At 38.2% G+C, this 20,315-nt stretch overlaps 1 protein-coding gene across 6 annotated transcripts in view; it reads right to left on the bottom strand.

Moving 5' to 3' along the window:
- Positions 1-20,315, bottom strand: part of prdm16 (PR domain containing 16) — a 427,363-nt gene that overhangs the window by 341,190 nt on the left and 65,858 nt on the right. Inside the window, exon 1 of one of the 6 annotated variants that reach the window (XM_039756092.1) lies at positions 6,102-6,117. The exons of the other annotated variants lie outside the window; for them this stretch is intronic. The gene's annotated coding sequence lies outside the window, so the exon portion shown is untranslated. Of the gene's footprint in view, positions 1-6,101; positions 6,118-20,315 lie in introns of those variants that run through there. 6 annotated transcript variants of the gene reach the window in all.

The following is a 20,315-nucleotide window of genomic DNA, read 5'->3' as shown; positions in this document are numbered from 1 at the left end:
TAAGTCAGGTGTTCTTAACCTGGGGACTGCCTGTAGTGTTAACAATTTGCAATAATAGTGGAAATAAGTAAGACTCAAGTATAGCCAATATTAAATACCTGATATACCGTATACGTGAAAAATACTTCCTAAACCATTTCTAGAAACACACTCAAATCTATTGCGTGTTTTACTTTCTTTATTTGTGAAAACAGAGTAAGACAGAAAAAGCACAGCATTTGGCAATTTATATCACAGGCCAAATAAGTTTGAAATACAAAATTCAATTTTTCAAAAATTTCACTTTTGAAATATAAATAAAGCAGAATACTATGCCTTAAAATTTTCTTTCTACATTAGGGTTTCTAAAACTGCTGAGCCTCTTTTCAAAGTTGCTTTCATCTTTCTGTCTTTAGCTGTATTATTTGAAAGAACAATCGTTTACTGTTATTCAAGTTTCTGTATTTACAAATAAGCAGAAAAATATCATTATCAATGACAAAGTATTCATATTTGACAGTATTTCCAGAAGGCAGTGTTAATTTCTAATTGCCTTCAAAAACATTAATATAAAGTATAGTATCTTAAAGAAGGGTTAACTGAGCACATTTCAAAACACGCACTCCCCACACAATGTGTGCGGGGGGGTTGGGGGGGGGGTTTCAAGGCGGTGATTGAGAGAGAGAGTGAGAAGGAGAGATCAAAGGCTGTGTCTAACTTTGATATCTTTTTGATAATTCATTGTACAATTAGATGGGTTTGACAATTTCCATTATGCTTGATCAAATATTTATCAAGCTCTGAAGATGATGTCTGTTCCTGCGGCACATTTGTTTTACAAATGGGAGAGATACTTAATAAATAAGTAAAAAGCAGTCAGACCTCAACCCGTCTTAGCCTTTCCTGCATTTGATTTGCAAATTGCGAGCTTGTGCCATCAATTACAGCTCCATGTGAGATGGGGTCCTTGCCAATGTGACAGGCTGGCCATGAGCAGGCCATGATGGTATCTCACAGGACCATTAATCATGCAGCTTGCTGAGAACACTCTTAAATAGAGCTCATCCGTCTAAATATTAAAAGGAAATCAAGATGGGTGATGAAGATCCATGCAAAGAGAGAATCAATACTACCCAAAATGACATCTGCTACCCACAATGCGCTTACAGCTCCACATGTAAAAGCTGAAGTTGGTTAAGGTCAGCCTACTGGGCAGCACAGGACCACTAAATGACCTGCATTGGCACATGATCTTTCACAGATCAGTGAAAGGATAGTGAAGGGATTAGTTCACGATGTAAAGTTTCTCAGAAAAACAAAATGTTATATCTGACAGGAAATTCAAGCTTGTGGGGTGAACGAAAAGAAAAGAAGCTCTGTAAGCCAGCTTTTGGTGAACAAAGCTATATCCATGTATTCATCCATTTTGTGAATAACTATTCTATTAGAAAATGACAGGAAACAAGAGTTTGCATGAAAGAATTAAGATCAGGCAGAAAGAAAATTTGCCTCCACACACCTAGGCCACTACCAGACAGATTCAGAGGTGCCCATTAACCTTACTTGCATATCTCTATAATGTGGCAGAAACCGGAATACCTGGAGAAAAATCAACATGAACATGACAAACTTTCAAATTACTCCCAGACAAACATTAATCTGTGAATCAAACCCAGGTTCCTGGATATATGAGACATCAGTATAAAATACAATGCCATTCTCTGTGTGTAATAATTTATGCTTTCCCCAGGTTTGTACCTCACATTTTAGCTACAAGTAATAATCTTCACATGCAACACGCAATCATTTACTGATCCAATAGCCTGTGGAAATAATTGTTGCCTACACCTGTAAGATTTATTAAATACTATCGGGTATGTTATAAGCAGGAAAAATAATTGTAAGGTAGAGTATTGGAGAGAGGCAACTTGGGCAATATGTCACTTTGTGCTTGTGAGTGATTGCTCTAATACCCCTACAAATTTGTCTGCTAAGATGCTCTTCCATATCATAAGAAGTGTTTATCTTACAACATCTGTCTCCTCTGCACCTCTCTGTCCCCCTTTCAGATGAAAGAATGTAGTGTTTGTGAAAGTACACTGATCTACAGACTTGAAGAACCACCACAATTTGTAGAGATTAGTCAAATCTTTTACAGGTACTACCTGTTTACACCTAACAGAATCCTTAATGGTGGTGACCTTTACACAGGAATATTACTGCAGAGAGTAGGTGTGTGCCGTACAGCAGTGGAATGATGCTAACATGGTCACAATTTAACAGCACAAAGATGAAAAATTCATATGTGTCAACAGCGGGCCCATTGCCTTTTTGCTAACCACTTGAAATTTTTTTGCAAAGCCATGCTCAGAAGATCAGTACACTCAATGTCTGTGCACATTGTTCTAGAATCATATAGTGGTTTCAGTGCTGACTCAGGTACTGTTGACCTGATCTTGATTTTGCAAATATCTACAGGAAAAATTAAGGGAGCAACATCAGGACTTAGCTAGAGCATTTGCGATTTTCTTGAAGGATTTTGAATTTAAAAATACAGTTCTCCTGTAAGATCAGCACGTCATTGGCTTGCTCTGTCCTTATAGTTATGTATAAAAGTTCACAATCTAAATGCCCTACAAGCTATTCTCACTGCTGCTGTTATTATACCATATAGAGAAATGCCCCGGACAGCATCAATGGAATCTTGAACTAAGTACAACTCTTCCATTTAAAGCTTTCAAAACATTGGCCAATGACAACAGTTTCTAGCTTCAAGTCTCCTAAGAAGCAGGGGCACACTGGATAAAGATACCAAGAACACATAAAACAAGCAACAGCAACCTCTGGAAAATTCAGCGAAGCCTTTCGATGTGTGAAACATCACACCAGAATCTCAGTTTATTGTATTTGAAACATGTTTTGTGTGTGTGAATCTTGCTTTATATACTACATTCTCACTCATAAGCTCTGACATACTGTGAGATACATGAACATCTTAACATTAACAACATGTGTTTGTTAAATGTTTTTTTTATGGGCTTCTGAGAATGAACATTACTGTTGCTTTGATGTTGCTTTTGTATTAATATTTATTTGTATAAGCTTCACCTTGCCCAATTCCATGAAGCTGACATACTGTAGTATGGCAATAAATTATTTTATTGGTTTAAATACTATAAACATTAATTCTCTATGAACTAATACTATATTAAGAGTCCCTATCATCATAGAATCAAATGTGAATCAAACATAACTCTGGCAATCATACTGCATTGAGAAGATTTGCCAAAGGAAGAAAAAAATGCACTCTACTTTTTTTATGTTGTTTACCTACATACTCTAACCTTACGTTCCTGTAGAATTTGACGAAATATAACCTATTCAACATTGAGAAAATCACTAGATTCAATTAACTATCAGAAGCAAGTAAAAAATACACTCATTCAGCATAAGATCATCAGGTTGACCTTCTGTATGTTGAAATAAAATGCAAATTATGGCAGCAATTGGCAATATGGGTGGCAACAGGGGTGAAATGCATTAGTGCCACACTACAATCTATGCAGAGACAACATAACACATTGGAAACAATGTCAGCAATGTAACTCTCATGAGTTTTTGAATTCACAAATTCTGTTTCTATCAATTTTTACTCAAAATTCTTTATGGTTTACACGCTGTGTTTTGCTTTTGCAATGTCTTGGAAGCCATTTTAGGTCTTTATTGCTGGCGTATTGAGTTTACATCTTTAGGTCTGTTTCTAGGGGTGTGGCCTCATACGTTGTGACCAGTTTGTAATCACCACAACTGAATAAAGATCAGCTTGGGTTTGTTTCCTTATCCCAACTGCAGATACCAAAACTCTGTTTAAAAGCCTTGCTCTAGATATTCTTGTATGATTCATTCATTTTTGACTATTAGCCTATTCTTTTGACTTGATTTTGTCTTATGGCCAAGATCCGGCTTACATATCTGAACTGACCATCATTTACAAACCAGAATGTACATTAAGATCTCAAGATGCAGGTCTGCTTATGATTCCAAGGATTATTAAAATAACATTGGAAGGTCGACCTTTTAGTTATAGGGCCCCTAAACTGTGGAATGGTCTACCTGCTACTATAAGAGATGCCCCTTCGGTCACAGCTTTCAGATCCCGGCTGAAGACTCACTAATTCAGTTTAGCATACCCTGACTAAAGCTGTTGATTAACTGTGCATACTACATCTCTGTTGTTATTCATTAGCACTAAAACATAAGTAATATACTTTGTAATAGTTATAATTTGTTACTAATTTTCACCTATTCTGTTTCTCTTCTTGGTACTCAAATGTGGCACTTGGTGCCACTGCCCACCTGCCAATTTGTTTTGCCTGCCTAAGGTAAAGTCATCTCTGATAGAGGATTGCAGGAATCAATTGGTAGAGAGGTCCTTTCATTGGATTGGTTGGCTCAATGCTGATTCAGCTTTGGAATGACCAATAGGGGGAGGCAGCTTGATGGCCGCGGTCTCCAGGACTCTGAACAAATCCGAATCCTATTATGTGATATCACTTTTATATTGTATTGAGGATTACTTGTGTTATGTTCTGTGTATTGTATTGTATGTACCCCCTTATTTTGACACCCATGGCACGTCCAACCTACCTGGAAAGGGGTCTCTCTTTGAACTGCCTTTCCCAAAGTTTCTTCCATTTTTGTTCCCCTAAAAGGGTTTTTTGGGAGTTTTTTCTTGTCTTCTTAGAGAGTCAAGGCTCGGGGGCTGTCAAAAGGCAGGGCCTTTTAAAGCCTAATACAATAAATTGTATTGTATTGCATGTCTCTGACTTCATGGTATAATTGTGATTCCCGGGCTTGTCCTTTTTAATGAGCATCTTCTGGTGCTGCTCAAAAGTTAATAACTTATGAAAACAATGACTTATTTTGGCAAATTTAAAATAATAAAGAAAATATCTAAATAACAAATTGAAAGTTTCCATGCATCCTACATTTTTATAACGCTACACTTAAATAGCTACATATCATAAATTTATGCTTTCACCCAGCTTACACCAGGTAGTTTCCGCAAGAACAATGTAGGCCTTGGTTGATTATTTATTTCTAAATCAGAGATACAATATGAAGACAATAGAAAATGCCTTGTACACTTGAACCAACTGTTGCCTACAATCTTCCTGTAACAATACAAGCCCTCAGACTTCAATCTTTTCTAATATTTTCAAAGAATTTATTGACAGAGCCTGCAGACATTTGCCTTCCCTTGCACTGCCATTCTATCAGCTCATTCTGACATTGCACTGACCACTCTGTTTTATTAAGCTGAGCACTTTGCTGTCTGTATGTAAGGTTTTTATTCCTGACAACTGGCAGCCAAAGTCTAGAAGTCAGTTAAAGATACATAATCTTTTGACGACTCTAGGTCAATACTAGCGATATGAAATAACCTGTTCCTAATGATCTCAGCCATCAAGTCTTGTTTGGCAATGCAGTAATTCTTTATACTGAACAAAAATAGTGCAAATTGCTTTGCATGCAGCAGTATACTTGGCATTATGTTTGCCTGAAATTGAAACATACTGTAAGATAAAACACTAAAGTCTTTGTGTGTGTCCTGGCCCTTAGACCAGGGTTTCTTAAAGTGTTTTTGTTGCGACCCAGTCTTGTCCTTTAAGTATCTTGGAGACCCATTCCTTGGACAATCATGAACGATTGTCGGGATTAATCTAGGACAATCTAGAAGCAGAAACAGCATGGCCATGCTAAGAAAATCACCGTCAAAGATGTGAAGTATTAAGCAAGACAGAAGGCGAGAATGGTGACAGAGTCTGAGAAGCAGGCTCTCAGGGAATATACTCGAGAGAGGAGGTACTGGTGAAGTGAGGTTCAAACACACAAGGATACTGAGGAAAGGTGCTGAAGGTACGCATACAGCAAGACATAGCAAATATTTTTTAATTGTTCTATTACCTGATTATTAAATTTAAAATTTATTATATATAGGCTCTTTACTGCTTTTCCTGTCATGACTCTAAAATCTTAGGTAGTGACAGGCACTTTGAACCACCTGAAATCAAACTCTTAGTTTTTGCCAAGTAAGAAGTTGGAAGACTCAATAAACTCACATTTTCTGTGCTCTGCTTAGCTTAGCTGTTGTCATCTGTGCCATCAGTAGAGTCTTTTAAAAAGTCACAGACATGGCCTATCTGCCTTCTCATGCTGCTAACGTGAAAGAATTTCAGTGTCAATGCGACAGAGATAACAAAGACGTGCAGGACATTGGCAAGCTGAAGCAAAGAGTCATTATGGAGGTCAAGTGGGGCCACTGCTGGAGCAGAAAGTAAAGACAGCAGCTTTCCTTCTATAAACCTTGGTTTCCTAAATCTAAAATGAAATTCTTTTGGCAAGGCCTGCAGAAGTTTTGTTACTCCAGCATTTGTTTCTCTCATAATTCTTAATTTACATTACATTAATAGTGGGGCAACAGCTGCAGATCAGTATTTTCCCATATATGAAGCAATGTGTTTTCTTGCAATATTACATAAAGATTTAAATCTCCACAAACATAAAAAGCTTTAGTGATAATATTGTAAGTATGAACTATGCAGAAATCCATTTTGAATGCCAGGTGGCTGTAATGCACATACACAAACCAAGTCACGTACACACACCACACGCACACACATGCTTATCCTTGGTCAATTAAAAATAACAATTAACCTGTGTGGATGTCTTTAGGCTCTGGAAAGAAATGAAATTCCCTTGAAAAGACTTGGGCAAACACAAGAAAAACTCCTAAACACCAAACATTTGGTAACCCAACCTAAAATGCAATCATACCTCCAGTTCCATGTTTTTACCCATTATAATATCTTCATAGAACTTTATATATATATATATATATATATATATATATATATATATACTGTAGATAGATAGATAGATAGATAGATAGATAGATAGATAGATAGATAGATAGATAGATAGATAGATAGATAGATAGATAGATAGATAGATAGATAGATAGATCAAGGTGATCAGAGAAGGTGGTGTCTTATTGTGGACTGATGCTCAACAGAGATGGAGCTGCAAACCAGTCCTGTAAGGCATTACGAGACTGCTAGAAACTGCTTTACTTGGTTTATATGCCCCATTGTGAGATGTCTGAGTTAAATTAACATTATTTATATTTAAAATTAGTTTAATTAAATTTCATAGTTCTAAAGAAACAGGAACAAAACATGTAGATCAGTGAACAAATGAGACAGGAGATGAAAGGCCCTATTCCTCATAAACTTTGTGGCCGGCCATGTCCAGTTTCTTGTAGAATTTCCACATTTGTTTGGGTTCCTATGAAGACTGCTCCAAGTGACTGTAGTTTTGTTTTTAAGGTTTCTAAATTATGGCCTAACTGCTTCAGGGTGGTCCCTGCCTTGTATCACTTCTTATATGGCTTTGGCACTTGATTTCCAAATTTATGACTTGGGAAAATCTGTAAATAAACTGCATGGACATTTAGACAGGCAATGTGCAAAAAAAGGCTATGCCATACTGTATGGGTTAAAGGTTGTCAGCTAATATATGCTTACATTCTTAAATTATACATTTAATTACTGCAAAATTATGTATCTATTAAATTATATACATACAATGTAATTGCTAGGGGTCTGTTTGTCCAAAAAGATATAAATACACCTAAATAGAGACAAGGAACTGTTGCAGTGATTGCTGAAGAGGAAATACAATATGTAGAATGTAATAAATGCTTTAGATATTACAGTGACCATATTTTGGATTTCAATGTAGAGAACAATGATAATTTCTAAGTAAGTTATTTAAATAGTTGCAAGGGTATTATTTCTCCTCCTTAATGGCAAAAAGGCCCTATTTAAACTTATCTTTCTTTCATTTTAATTCAAAAAGTCTTAACATCTGAGAAAAAAAAATTAAGTCACCATTGGTTGCAAAAATAATCAGCTTTAATGAAACATTATTGAAGTTAAACATAGTTATTTCTCATTGCCGTAAAACAGCCACACACACACATTCAAGCACACCACTCATTTTCTGCCATCAGGATTTCAATCAATTGGTGAAGCTTTACCATGTGAAATGCTAAAACAGCATCTGCTTTATCCGGTCTCACAAAATAAACTGCCACTTTAGTTGGTAAATTCTGAAGAATGAAATCTTCTGACTAAGTCTCTAACACCTATTTTTGCCACTGACACCTACGTGCCTGCGCTACAGATACTGTAGTTAATTCAGCTCTCCACTCGTGTCAGAAACAAGGCATATTTACTTATGAACTCATCTGTAAATGTACAGTACACTTTCATATGGGGATTTTTTGTAGTAATGATTTGGTTTTCCATCACAATGTGACTCTGCTCTGTCCTTCTGGCTGTCAACTAAGTCTAACTGCATTGCAATCCGTTCTTTAAACAAACCCCTCCACTTTTTCTAGCACTAGGCACAGTGCAAATTAAAACAACAAACAGTGCTGCAAGGAATGAACAATGTTTCTTTACACTCACTGAATAAATAAAACAAAATCCACAACAGTTTTAGAATTGTATAAATTCTGGGCAGACTGATATTTTAACACTCAAAAAGAGGACATGTCCACAGGGGCAGATTTAGGATTGAAGGGGCCCTGGGATTGAACCCCTGTGAGGGAATAACAGAAACAACTAGCATGTGACGTTAAAGCATAGGAGCTGTCTAACCTTGAAAAGGCGCTGCACAAGAACAGCAAGAAGAGAGAGAATATGCAATTGGTGTATGGATAGCAGCAGAAAACACAGATTGAGTGAAATAGAGAGAGCAATGCAATGTCAGACGCTAGAATTATACTTGACAGTCACCAGATCACAGAATGCTAGGTGAAATACAACAAAAGCAAAAGAGTTTGATCCATCAAAAACAAAGACTGCCTGATTCACCGACTACCTATATTGAGAGAGAAACACAGAGAGAAGAAGAGGGAGGAAAAATATTTAAAAACATTATTTTGGCATTTAGTTATTTTCCCAATTTCAGGTATTTTTAGCTGTTAAAATAAAACTAAAAAGTATGAAAATTACTTTAGTTTTTCACCAGTTTCAAACTCTGGGCATTTTTGTCCAGCTACCAATAATCTTAGGCAGATTTTCAGTATACAGAAGCGATGGGGCCAACTGAATAACTGTGCGAGGTCCAGTTTGTGGTTTGTCAATAGCAACGTTCAGCTCAGTTATGTGAAGTATGTACAGCGATTTTATTTTCAAGGAAATGATTTCTTACTGCTGCGTAAAGTAACAGGTCTAAGTTGTCAACAAAATGCAAATACCGGAAAAGTAAGCTGAAATGTTTTTCACTCGTTATCCATAAGGCATCTGAAATAAAGGTTATGTTGAATGTGTACTTTCCAACATGAGGCTTTTGAATTGATATATACAATAAGTGAAGTGAAAGCCAGTAGCTCATTATAACTAACATCAGGCCACATGAGCACCCTTGAGTTTTCTTTCAGGGCACAGTGCTAGATGAGTTTCTGTGCCTGTCTGTTGGGCTTAGTCGTAGTAATATCTAACATGACATTACTTATGAACAGATTGAAATTCTGTAACCGATCATCTATACATAATACATTTGCCTTGTGCCATGGAGAGCAGCTTTGAAAGTTGCCCAAAGCTGTTGTAATCCAGGCACTTTCAGATGTATTTCCTTTGTATTGCTCTTTCAGACTGGAACTATGGGCTACAATGCTATCACTTGTGGCACATGGTAGGGCCCTTACCTGGCTGAAACGCCCTGATTATGGAAGGACCGGGGGAGAGAGGTCTTCCAGGACAGTTTCTCCCCCGGACCAACAGAGGGCAGCCCCTTTTGTTTTTCAGTGGGGCCATGGGTTGTGAGCATAGATGCTCAACCCTGTTGGGGTCCATGGCCACTGCCAAGGGGCACATGGACATTTGCAGGGCCCTATTTAGCAGCACTTCCGCCACACCTGGAAGTGCTGCTAGAAGAAGCTCATTAGGCACCTGGAGTCCTTCTAGGTACCCTATAAAAAGGGACCAGTCGCCAGCATTCAAGGGCCTGAGTCGAGAGGAAGTGGACGAAGCTCGTGTGGAGGGGTGCAGTCGGAAAGGACTGACTAAAAGAAGGGACTGTGCTTTACCTTGTGCTGTGCAGTGCAAAGTTTAAATAAACCATGTGCTGTATGGCAATTTGTGTCCTGCCTGTCTGTGTCATTATTAGATCATGACAAATCGTATTCAGCATGGGCATTAGGCGTCTTATGCCCATACAGCCTGTATTCAGCTCTCCTTCTGCCACAAATGCTGTTAAACAGCCACCCTCCATCACTACCTGCAATTCACTTGACATGCATAAACTTAGTAATGATGGTGAGCATCTGACTAATGGTGGATGAGTTATTTCATGGATGATGGGAAAGGGGTGTTAAGAGAACTTGGTTGGCCAGTCTGGCAGCAGGAATATTTAATTGAAAAACAAATATTTTTTATATATTTATGGGCTCCTGTAACTGCAGCTCAGACTAGCTTATGCATAAGTCCTGCAGTGCCTAGTCAGGAAAAAAAAGAATGCCTGGTCAGCCTATCAGATATACAACATAAAACCTGTAAGTCATGTTCTTATCTGTTGCCTTATATCTTATAAAGCATTTCAGAGTTTGTCTAATTTTATCAAGTAGGTCTACAAGTTCAATTCCAGCCATCCCAACATCAGCCATAATCTGCCAATGTGCCAAACAAAAGAATTATGCATTTCCGGCCCAAACAGGCGATTATTTAAATTTGTTATGACAAGTAGTATTGGTGGAACCAAATTACTGGTGGTACTCTTTTTAATGGTGATACATTGACATTTGATCAAAGAGTGAGAAAGTGCTCCCTGTGAAGCTTCGAGTGCTAGTTTGCATCAACATGCAATTAAAGAGTGGGAGGTGGTGTCCCCCGTGAAGATTCAGGAAGAGGTACTGTTGCTCACGAGTACTCGAAAAATGGGTGTTAGTACAATGAAAGTTTTATTGCCCTTGGGGAGTAGTGTATGGTTTGATATTCAAGATGGGTGCAGAGTGGCTGTTCCTGCTAAACATTTTTAGGAGTATGAGCAATCAAGTGCTCCAGGAGTCTCCCACAGAAGTCCGGCAGACTGTGGCACAGAAGGAAGTTAGGAGCAAATCTCTTCCGTACATTGAGAGGCTGCGCTAATGGGTTGGCTGCGCCTGCTGGTTGATGTCTCCACGTGCTGAGGAATCCACAAAAAGGAAGCCAAGGAAATGTCAAATTTTCGAGAGAAGCGCCAAGGCTCATGGTTTTAAAAGAGGATATGTTTGCCTTCAGGCTCATCCTCAGGCATGATATCAGTGGTTTGTGGTTCAAGAGGCTCCTGGAAGCAACCAGGGATTGTGGGGCTTGCCTGGACTGCCACATACAGCCAAAGTGTTTCAGAAGTACTCCAACACTCCCATCAATGTGTAAACTCTGCCACATATCCAACAATTATCGTAGTGGACTCTCCATTTTGAAGGGAGTGGCATTCCACTGACCCATTAAATCTGGTCAACCTGGACATGATGAGTGGGCTTGGAATGGCATAGCATAGCTTGCTGGGGTACTGTTACTTTGATTTGTAATTGCAGGTTGCTCTTTAACTGTATGTGCTACAGATATTCTTACTTGTTTAAGGGTCAGTTTTAAGTAAAAACAACTTGCTGGGCACTCTGGTGACACTCCCATGTTGATCCATAATCAGAGCAGGTAATGTGGGGGCAACATGCTAGCGCTGCATGATGACTACTTCTACTGTCATAAAGTAAATGCTTGCAGGTTTTCTTGTGTTCCCCCAGATCTTTCATATGTGGTTAGGTATGCAGAATTGTGCATTTGTGTTTATGCAAGCCTTCCCATTTACTAGTTATTTAATTATGATGGGAAATCAACATATTTCAAATTAAAAAAAAAAGTGCATATATTTATATTTAAGCACATTGTGTGGCAGGGATGAGCAGCACCATACAACGTTTACAGCATTCTGTGAGTAACTCTTGTAATATATGAATCATCAACTCATTTCATTTCAAATAGAGAGATGTGCGGAGGCACAGTCCATCCTGATGACACTCAAGCTTGACCTCATTTTACTCAGATATCTAATATATACACTTTCAGAAGTAAGTATAATTACATTCTGCCTAATAGCAAACAACCTTATACAGAATGCCAGTTTTCTTGTCAAAGATTATATATATAGTGTGAACTGCTGGAATCATTGCACCTTGCAACTTGAAACCCATATCACCTAACCTTTCATGCCACATACACAAAACCATTCTGTGTAAAAAAGCAGTACAGCTTTCATCAAGTCCTTTTGTGGTTACTGCACCAACCAAACAAAATATCATTTAGAAAATGAAAAAAATAAATTAAAAAAAAAACACAGCAGGAGGATGAAAAGGCACACTTAGCCATAAGACCAGAGCCATGACTGGAATCAGTAAATTAAGAATGATGAGACAGCAGTGAAAAGATGCAGCATTGATTTACACAGTAATTAACAAGAAGGGAGGAGACCAGACTGCCTAGCTCCAGTTCAAATAATAAATCATATCAGTACAAGAAGGCTTGAGTTCTAAGCATTCATACACCTATTTTTTTAACCTGATGGTAAATTAAATCTATTCAGTCTGTGTTGAGGAAGAGGCAGGAAAAAATATGGATAATATGACAATATCTTAAAGGGAAAACTGAAGCATTTGCCCACACTTTAATATACTGGGCCAATTTGGACTTGTAAACTGGTATCATTGAAGCCATGTAGGCAGGCTGTATCAAAAGCCTAGTGGTCATATCTGATCCTGATTCATGGAAATTTCTTTTAGGAATGTTCACATCCCACCTCTGCCAGCTGAAGGAGGACAGCAAGAAAGAGAAAGTGGGAGAGTCACGCTGTGCATTTTTTCACCAGTCACACCAACTGGTTTAAGAGCAGAGTAACACCAAAGTATTGGTGAAAACCTACATGGTTAAAGACAGAGCGTGTACATTCTACAAAAGTAACAACTGAGAACTGAACTAAGGCCTCTGGACCACTAATCACAGTACTACCTGTACAATTCAACACTTTTTTCTCCAGAGCAGGGCCATCTTACCGGCAAAACAGAAACATACATAGGCATCAGAAACACCGTGAGCCCCTCTGTTCCTGGGCCCCCCAGCTAGTGCCCACTGTGTCTGTATGTTAAGATGGCCCTGCTCCACAAGTGATCTGTAGGTTGTCTCTTGCTGTTGTTGCTTTCTTTTTTATTTATCATCACAGAAATATTTACCTAAACTGCAAACTTTTATTGTGAATAAGTACCCAGAGTTCCCCATTTTTTTTAGTAAGTTGCAGAGGCTGGCCTGATTGTAAGGTATTACAGTGGTTTGTAAGGTCTGATTAGCCCATCACAGAGTCCTCTGCTTTTCTTAAAAGAACTTGTCTTTAACTACTAAAAGGGCACACTGAAGGTAAGTTTGTATTTGCTGTTGATCTCTCCAGGATGGTTCCTTACAAGGCACCCTTCTCCAAGCCAAGTGCCAAGTCCAGCTCTGTGTGTGTGTGTCTGCGAAATGCGTGTGGCTCTGCAGACAGTGTAGATAGTGAAGGCATTGTCCTATTGCTTTGCAGTCACAGAGATTTATCTCACACATGATGCAGCTTTGCGGGGGCAATCAGCAGGGACTTTGCATTCCTCTGTTAGGATGTTACTGAGTTTGTGACTAAATCTGTTGCATATGACACCACCTCACATGGCTCCTGTCTGGCCAATGTACTCAGGACAGCCAGCAGAAGGGGGAGAAGTGATTAGTGAGAAGTGTGTGATTACAGGGCTTGTCAGGAGGTCCAATGTGTTTCTTAGCCCTGCACTAAAAGACCAATGCAAAGGTCATGGAAGCTAAAAATCAGATCTATCTTTAAGAGAAAAAAAACTTTCTACATCTGTAGACACAGCCTAAAGAACAATGGGCCATTTTTCTACTGTCTTTTCAGATGGAGAAAGAGGGCAACATAGTTAGCACCCGCACCTCTTTCAATACAGATGACCTTCAACCCCGAGACACACCGTGCTGCTTTTGGTATGGCAGATGAAAGTATTTTCTGCAGAAGAGAGGCAGCCAGACATAGAAAATGAGCCAAGTTAAGTTAGGCTGCGAGACGTATATTTGTTTTTGTTAAGCCATTATATCCTCAGAGCCTGACAGGATTACAAGGCAATTTTGAAATCTGCAAGCACTTAATTTTCATTTAGAACTTTTATGCAAGAACATTTGTTCACAGTACTTTACAGTTCATGTTAAATTCTGAAAGTTATTTGGATCTTAATTAACTTCTCCATATGTTCATCTTCCAAGTACAACTTGGAACTCCATGCACATCCCAGATCAGGTGGCTGCCCCCATTTCTCTGTAGAGACCTGCTCTTCTCTTGTGCCTTTCTTGACCAGTGCACTCCAGTCCAGATCTTCAATAATGCCACCTAAACTTGACCTCTTGGGTGGGCATTTTCTTTCTTTTTTTAAGAGCTGTGCTAGCAAGTTTTCATCTAATCCCCAGGCTAATTCCCGGAGCTGATTGGGTTTACTGGCGATGGATCAGTCGCGTTTTCGGGTCCCGCACACAGCGTCTCAGTACTTCCCTTTAGCCTGTCGCTGCCGATCCCCGGATGCAGAACAAAAGGCAGACTGTTTGTTCACTCCTTTCCTTCAAGAGGCTTAAGAACATTTTTCTCATTTTTGAACAGCTAATATCTTGCAAAAGTTGTCTAATCTCTTTAAGTTTAAGCTCAAGATTTGCAAAAGCCTGAAGTACTGATGCTTATTACTTGACCGTTATCCAGCTTGGTTTAATTAGGTCAAGGTACTTTAAATATTGGTGTCTCCAAGAAATATGCACAAGAAAAATGTGTCTGCCCTGTGATATAGAGACAGAGGAATCGTTCGAAAGGAATGGTTAAATAGCTAGACAGAGAAATCATCATTGAATTGATATTTAATACAAGGTAAGACTCATCAGAGCTTGATCTTGTAATTAGCAGCATGCTTGATATCTGCTGTTATGGCTGTAATACCTACAATATGCTTCTTTTGCCAAACAAAAGAGGAGACCATGTGGACAGAAATAAAGTGTCATTGTTGGTCAAGGTCAAAGAACTTCATCTCAATGGTATTTATGCATGAGGAGCTTGGATGCAGTATTCAAGAAGAACGCAACTCTTCCAAAGTAAAAAAAACCCACCTTTCTCTATGCAGGATGATTGTAATGAGATAGGCCAATGTTATACTTATAGCTGATTATTACTATTAGATTCATAGTGGATTCCACCCTAGTGAGTGGGGTATAATAGCTGGGGAACTGGGCAGCAAGGCTTTCAGTTCAATTCTTATCTCTAACTCAGTTTGTGGCCTTGAGCAGTCACCTTACCTGTTTGTGCTCCAAGTGCGTAACAACATCTGTAAAAAAGGATGCATGATGGTGTAAGTCATCTTGAGTAAAGGCATAATTCAGCCATACTGCCAATTTCATAGAAATCTTCTTCACCTTGAAACAATCTTGAATTTGCTTATAAATGATCTACAACTACACCGCAATCTGCCTGTGAAAATATGAGAAAGATTTGACAGCTACAACCCGTAAGCTTGCATTACCTGAAGCTAAACTACAAAAACTGTGTGGTCTCGAAGAAGGAATACAGGCGCGCGTGAGGTCTAGCTGTGCTACTGCTAGTCATGTATCAAACTGTAGTCATACCATACCATCTGCTAAACCCGCTTAATCCTGAACAGTGTCATGGTTGGGGGCTTGAGCCTAGCCCAGCAAGCATAGGGCACAAGGCAGGAACAAGACCTGAATAGGGTGCTAGTCCATTGCAGGGTGAACACACTCACACACACACCAGTTACACACAGCATGACCAATTTCACCTCACCAACCATTTAACCTTAAGTCTTTGGAATATGTGAGAGGAAATTAGAGTACTGGGAAGAAACCCACGCAGACACAGGGAGACCATGCAAACTCTATGCAGGGAGGATCCAGAAAATGAACCCTGGTCACCTTCCCAGCAGCGCAACATTTACTCTACACTTCTGCCCAACTGTGGTCATATGAAGACTTATTAAGTATGATTTTATGAGTTGAGATTTAAAAAAAAATTCTAAAAAAAGCTAAATTAGGCTTTTTTGTCATTTTTTAAACACCATGTTTTACTCTTTACTAATTAAAAACAACAACTCTAAGGACACCTTAAGGGGGTTAGAATAAGAAAGCCAGAGGAGCATCAAAGCTTTATTTTTCTTTCTGATCTTGCTTTTTGCTCCTTTCCATGTCATAGCTTCATAGTCCTAAAATGAATTACAGTTTCGTAATTCTGAGCTTTTGATTTGTGTTTATGGCACTTGATCAGATTTTCCACCCATTTATTTTGTAGAAATGTATGAGGCAATTGTTGTGAATAGTGCTATAACAAATACAATGAAAACTTCACTTCACTTTAAATGAATTATGTGAGTGCTAAACACAAAACTGACCTGTTGAGTTGCTGAGCAGGTGGAGATCCTGAAGCTCTCTATGTACGGTACATCTGTAGAGATCTACATATAGATGTTAAAAGCTTTGCTTAATGAAAAGAAGTCTAATTACATAATTACTAGGGATAGAAAGTCTTCATTACATCACTTCTTTTGCTATTGATGCTTCAACCGCCATCATTTGAAACCTTTGGTTACCGCTCACATGTGCCCGATATACATGGGAAATTCAAATGCCTACAGTACATGCTATGGAACATTCTTGACACTGCTGGAGCACCCTCTGGAGTGACACTCTAGATTCTACCAGCAGTCTTGTTCTGTTACACACACAGTGGTTTACAGTAGTAAAGCAGAGGGCACTGCACGGATTGTGTAGTTCTCCATGGGATATAGAGGCACTCAGAGGGGCCCAACAAAAATCAGCAGAGGCAGCTTTGACTTTTTCCTCTAACTTTTCAGCATCTGGACAGTTCCAGTAAATGTTTCCTGCATTCCTGTATTACTGGTACTTAGAATAAACACTGTATAATAGCAGATCATAAATGAATTCAAATGAAAAATTAGAACCTTGATATGGTAACCTTTAGTATAAACTTTTCAGGAGTTGCCTTCAGCTTAGCTCTTATTAGGCATCACTTTGGATTTTGCATACAAATGTGGGGAAATAACACTAGTTGAAACTTTGCTTCCTAAAAGTATAAATAATGAGAAATATGTCAAATGCCTTTTACTGTTTCAGTAGAAGGAGCAAAAGCCTCAGCACTTTGTCCATGTTAATCAAATTGGATGTGGCTTGTTAGTACAATTTAACTGGCTTTGTCAACATAAAAAACATACCCATACCTCCGCACCTAAGAAAATCCAGAGAAAATTCAGTATAAAAAAATGTAGAATATTAGTTCAGATATTCTTGAAGTCAAATCCATACACTACATTCAAAGTCGAGACAGAGAACATGGGAGCCTTATCCTATTTCTTGAAATTCATAAATGATCATATTAAATACACTCTTTCACTATAAGACCCTGGCAGATGGCACATAAGAGCTACGGGTGTATTGTATAGAAATGTGCGTCACACCTTACTGTAATTGGTTAGAGCTATCTATGCTTGAGGTGGAGTAGCTATACTATGCAACAGCAGGAGTGCTCATACCCTGAACTTTTGAATGTCCAGATCCCATCATACATGTGTACATAAGTGAAAGAAAAGAGCTGTGCAACAATTGCAAGTTTACCCATTGCCTGCAAGAGGAAAACTCTGTGCTATACGGGAAAAATTCAACCAGTGACAGTTTAATGTTTTGATCTGTCTGCTCAATTGCTAGAAATTTCACTAATTCATAAGGCACACCTTTAGGGGCTATTGATATAGGATCAGGCTCCCAAGACACTGAATTGACTGAGCAGAATATTATTCTATGTTCGGAGGAGAAACCAAAATGCTAGTAGCATTCACCATTCCACAAAGCCCAAGTGCCAATGCCACTCCAACCTTTCTAATCTATCTAATCCTGCCACAGGAAGGTTGAAGTTAGCCATTCAACATAAGCTTGTTGTTTATAGCACTTGAACTGTACACACTGGTTTCTAGCTATCCATAAAAGACCATCTCTTGTATCCCCATAGCATGTCCAGTACCAGTAGAATCAGCATGGGCTTTTTGTCATTCTGGCCACAGATGTAGTGAACTTCAAGGCTGAGGATCTCTTCCCTCCATCTGACCAAAAAAGGGAGAACATAGTAGTGGCTGTGGGAATGTATACGGTATTGTGGCTAGGTCTATGAATCATAAAAATGAATTATCAGCATGATGGCTTATTAAACTCTGAGCTTAAGTGTGAAATGAATGCTGTGCTTGTGCCATAGTTATTTCCACATCCACGCTGTGGCTTTTTAATGCTAATTTAATACAATGCTAGCTTCTGAAATTCTTTTGAGTTTGAGGGGATGCTGCCAAGGTAGAAGAACTTTTTAAAGAGAATTTTCACTTTTTTGGCATAATGTATGGACCCATTTTAACATTTCCCTGGACACATGCTAATACCCCAAACCATGATTGATTTTTTGCTTTTTTATAAATTCTTGGTTAATACTTTTGTTAATATTTTTCCTCTAAAATGCTCATATTCATGATGCCCCTTAATGTGCTAAACAGTAGTATAAACTCTATCAAATAAAAACATCACCTTAATAAATAAATGAACAGATATCAATTATTTCTGCTTTATGCTGCCACAACTGTAACATATCTATTTTAGCAGTCCTCAGACTTACAAAAGAATGAAACAGATTCATCACATCCTCATATCACACTTGTGCTGCAATTTCTGCATTGATATAACATTACTTTCAATACTTCATAATGTCAATAACTGGAAATATGAGTCAATTTTAACTTAAATTTTAAACTTAAATTGATTAAATTATTTATAAAAAAAAATCAAGAACTATTAAAGCTAAGGAAGGATTGAACTGTATTTATAAGATGTATGACACTGAATGACTATCTGCGGCAGACAGAGATTCTTTATTGTCCAATTCTTACATACAAAGATATTATTTAGTAAGATTAAAGTATTTTGGGTTATCAATGCTTGCCTTCATAAACATAATAAGCCCATATATTAAGAAAGGGTGTACTTTCCCTGCAGTATTATCCTGTTTCAACTCTTCAAATCTGACTTCTGTCTCTCAGTCTGCTGGACTTTGAATCATCCATATTGAACATAGCACTTGATTACCATTTTTTTACTGAGATTATATAACAAATATGTAATTTCTAAAGCAGCCTTGCTATGGTTTTAAGCTTTCCCTTTTTCTCTCTAGGATAACAAATTCAGCTTTCTCTTTCTTAGAAAATCAAACAGGTAAGCTTAGGTTTCCAAAACTTAGCAATTCTCAGAATATCATCCAGCAGTGGAAGTCCTCAAAACAGTTATCAGTGTGGACTGCTGAACACCACCATCTGCTTAAAGAGGGAACACAGCATCCTTAAACAACATTTCCAAACTGATACATATACCTTTTCCTGTGTTTCAGCTGCACCATAAATGAACCATTCCAGTCTTTACTCCAACTTTTCAATGGCTCCACAGTCAGCATTTACAGCATACCAGCAGTACAGCCAGTAGTTTGTATTTTGACATTGTTAGTTTATATTCTGGAAGCTTTGTTGGTATAATAGTTCTTGAGCTGATGCTATGACTCTTTTAGACTTTACACAGCCTGGGTGTTACTTGTCAGATTCATTTACGGACACTTGTTTGCTGCCCTGCCACTTCCAATTGAAAAATAGTTGAGGGACAGCCCTTGTCTGTGTTTTGTGCTACCTGAATGACAGAATATTGCTGGTGACCTACAAGATCAGCACAGATTATAATTTTCACTTTTTTTTGCCTGTGGAACATAGGCTTGTTAAATAGCTTACTCAGGTGTGTAAACTAACATTAGGGTATAACATAACAACATATTAATCTGTGACTATTTGGTAAAGTAAGGTTATAGGAGACATGTAAATTGTTTCCTTATATTGTTTAGTACTACTGCTCTGGCCATGTCCTCCATATATCAAACCAAGCCAAAAAACATCAAATTTAAGCTGAGTGTGGTTGGTTAAATGTTTATTGAACCAGTAAGACCAGTGAATTGAAAAGACAAGTTAAAAGATAATAATGAAAACTCTTTGGCACATAAAACCTTTGTGGCCTTTAAAACTTCTCAGAAGACATCTTGTACAATAACTACAGTATTTTTGGATA

The sequence above is a fragment of the Polypterus senegalus genome, chromosome 6, assembly GCF_016835505.1.
Source record: "Polypterus senegalus isolate Bchr_013 chromosome 6, ASM1683550v1, whole genome shotgun sequence".
NCBI classification, from domain to species: domain Eukaryota; kingdom Metazoa; phylum Chordata; class Cladistia; order Polypteriformes; family Polypteridae; genus Polypterus; species Polypterus senegalus.
This window is presented reverse-complemented; position numbering and strand designations above follow the sequence as displayed.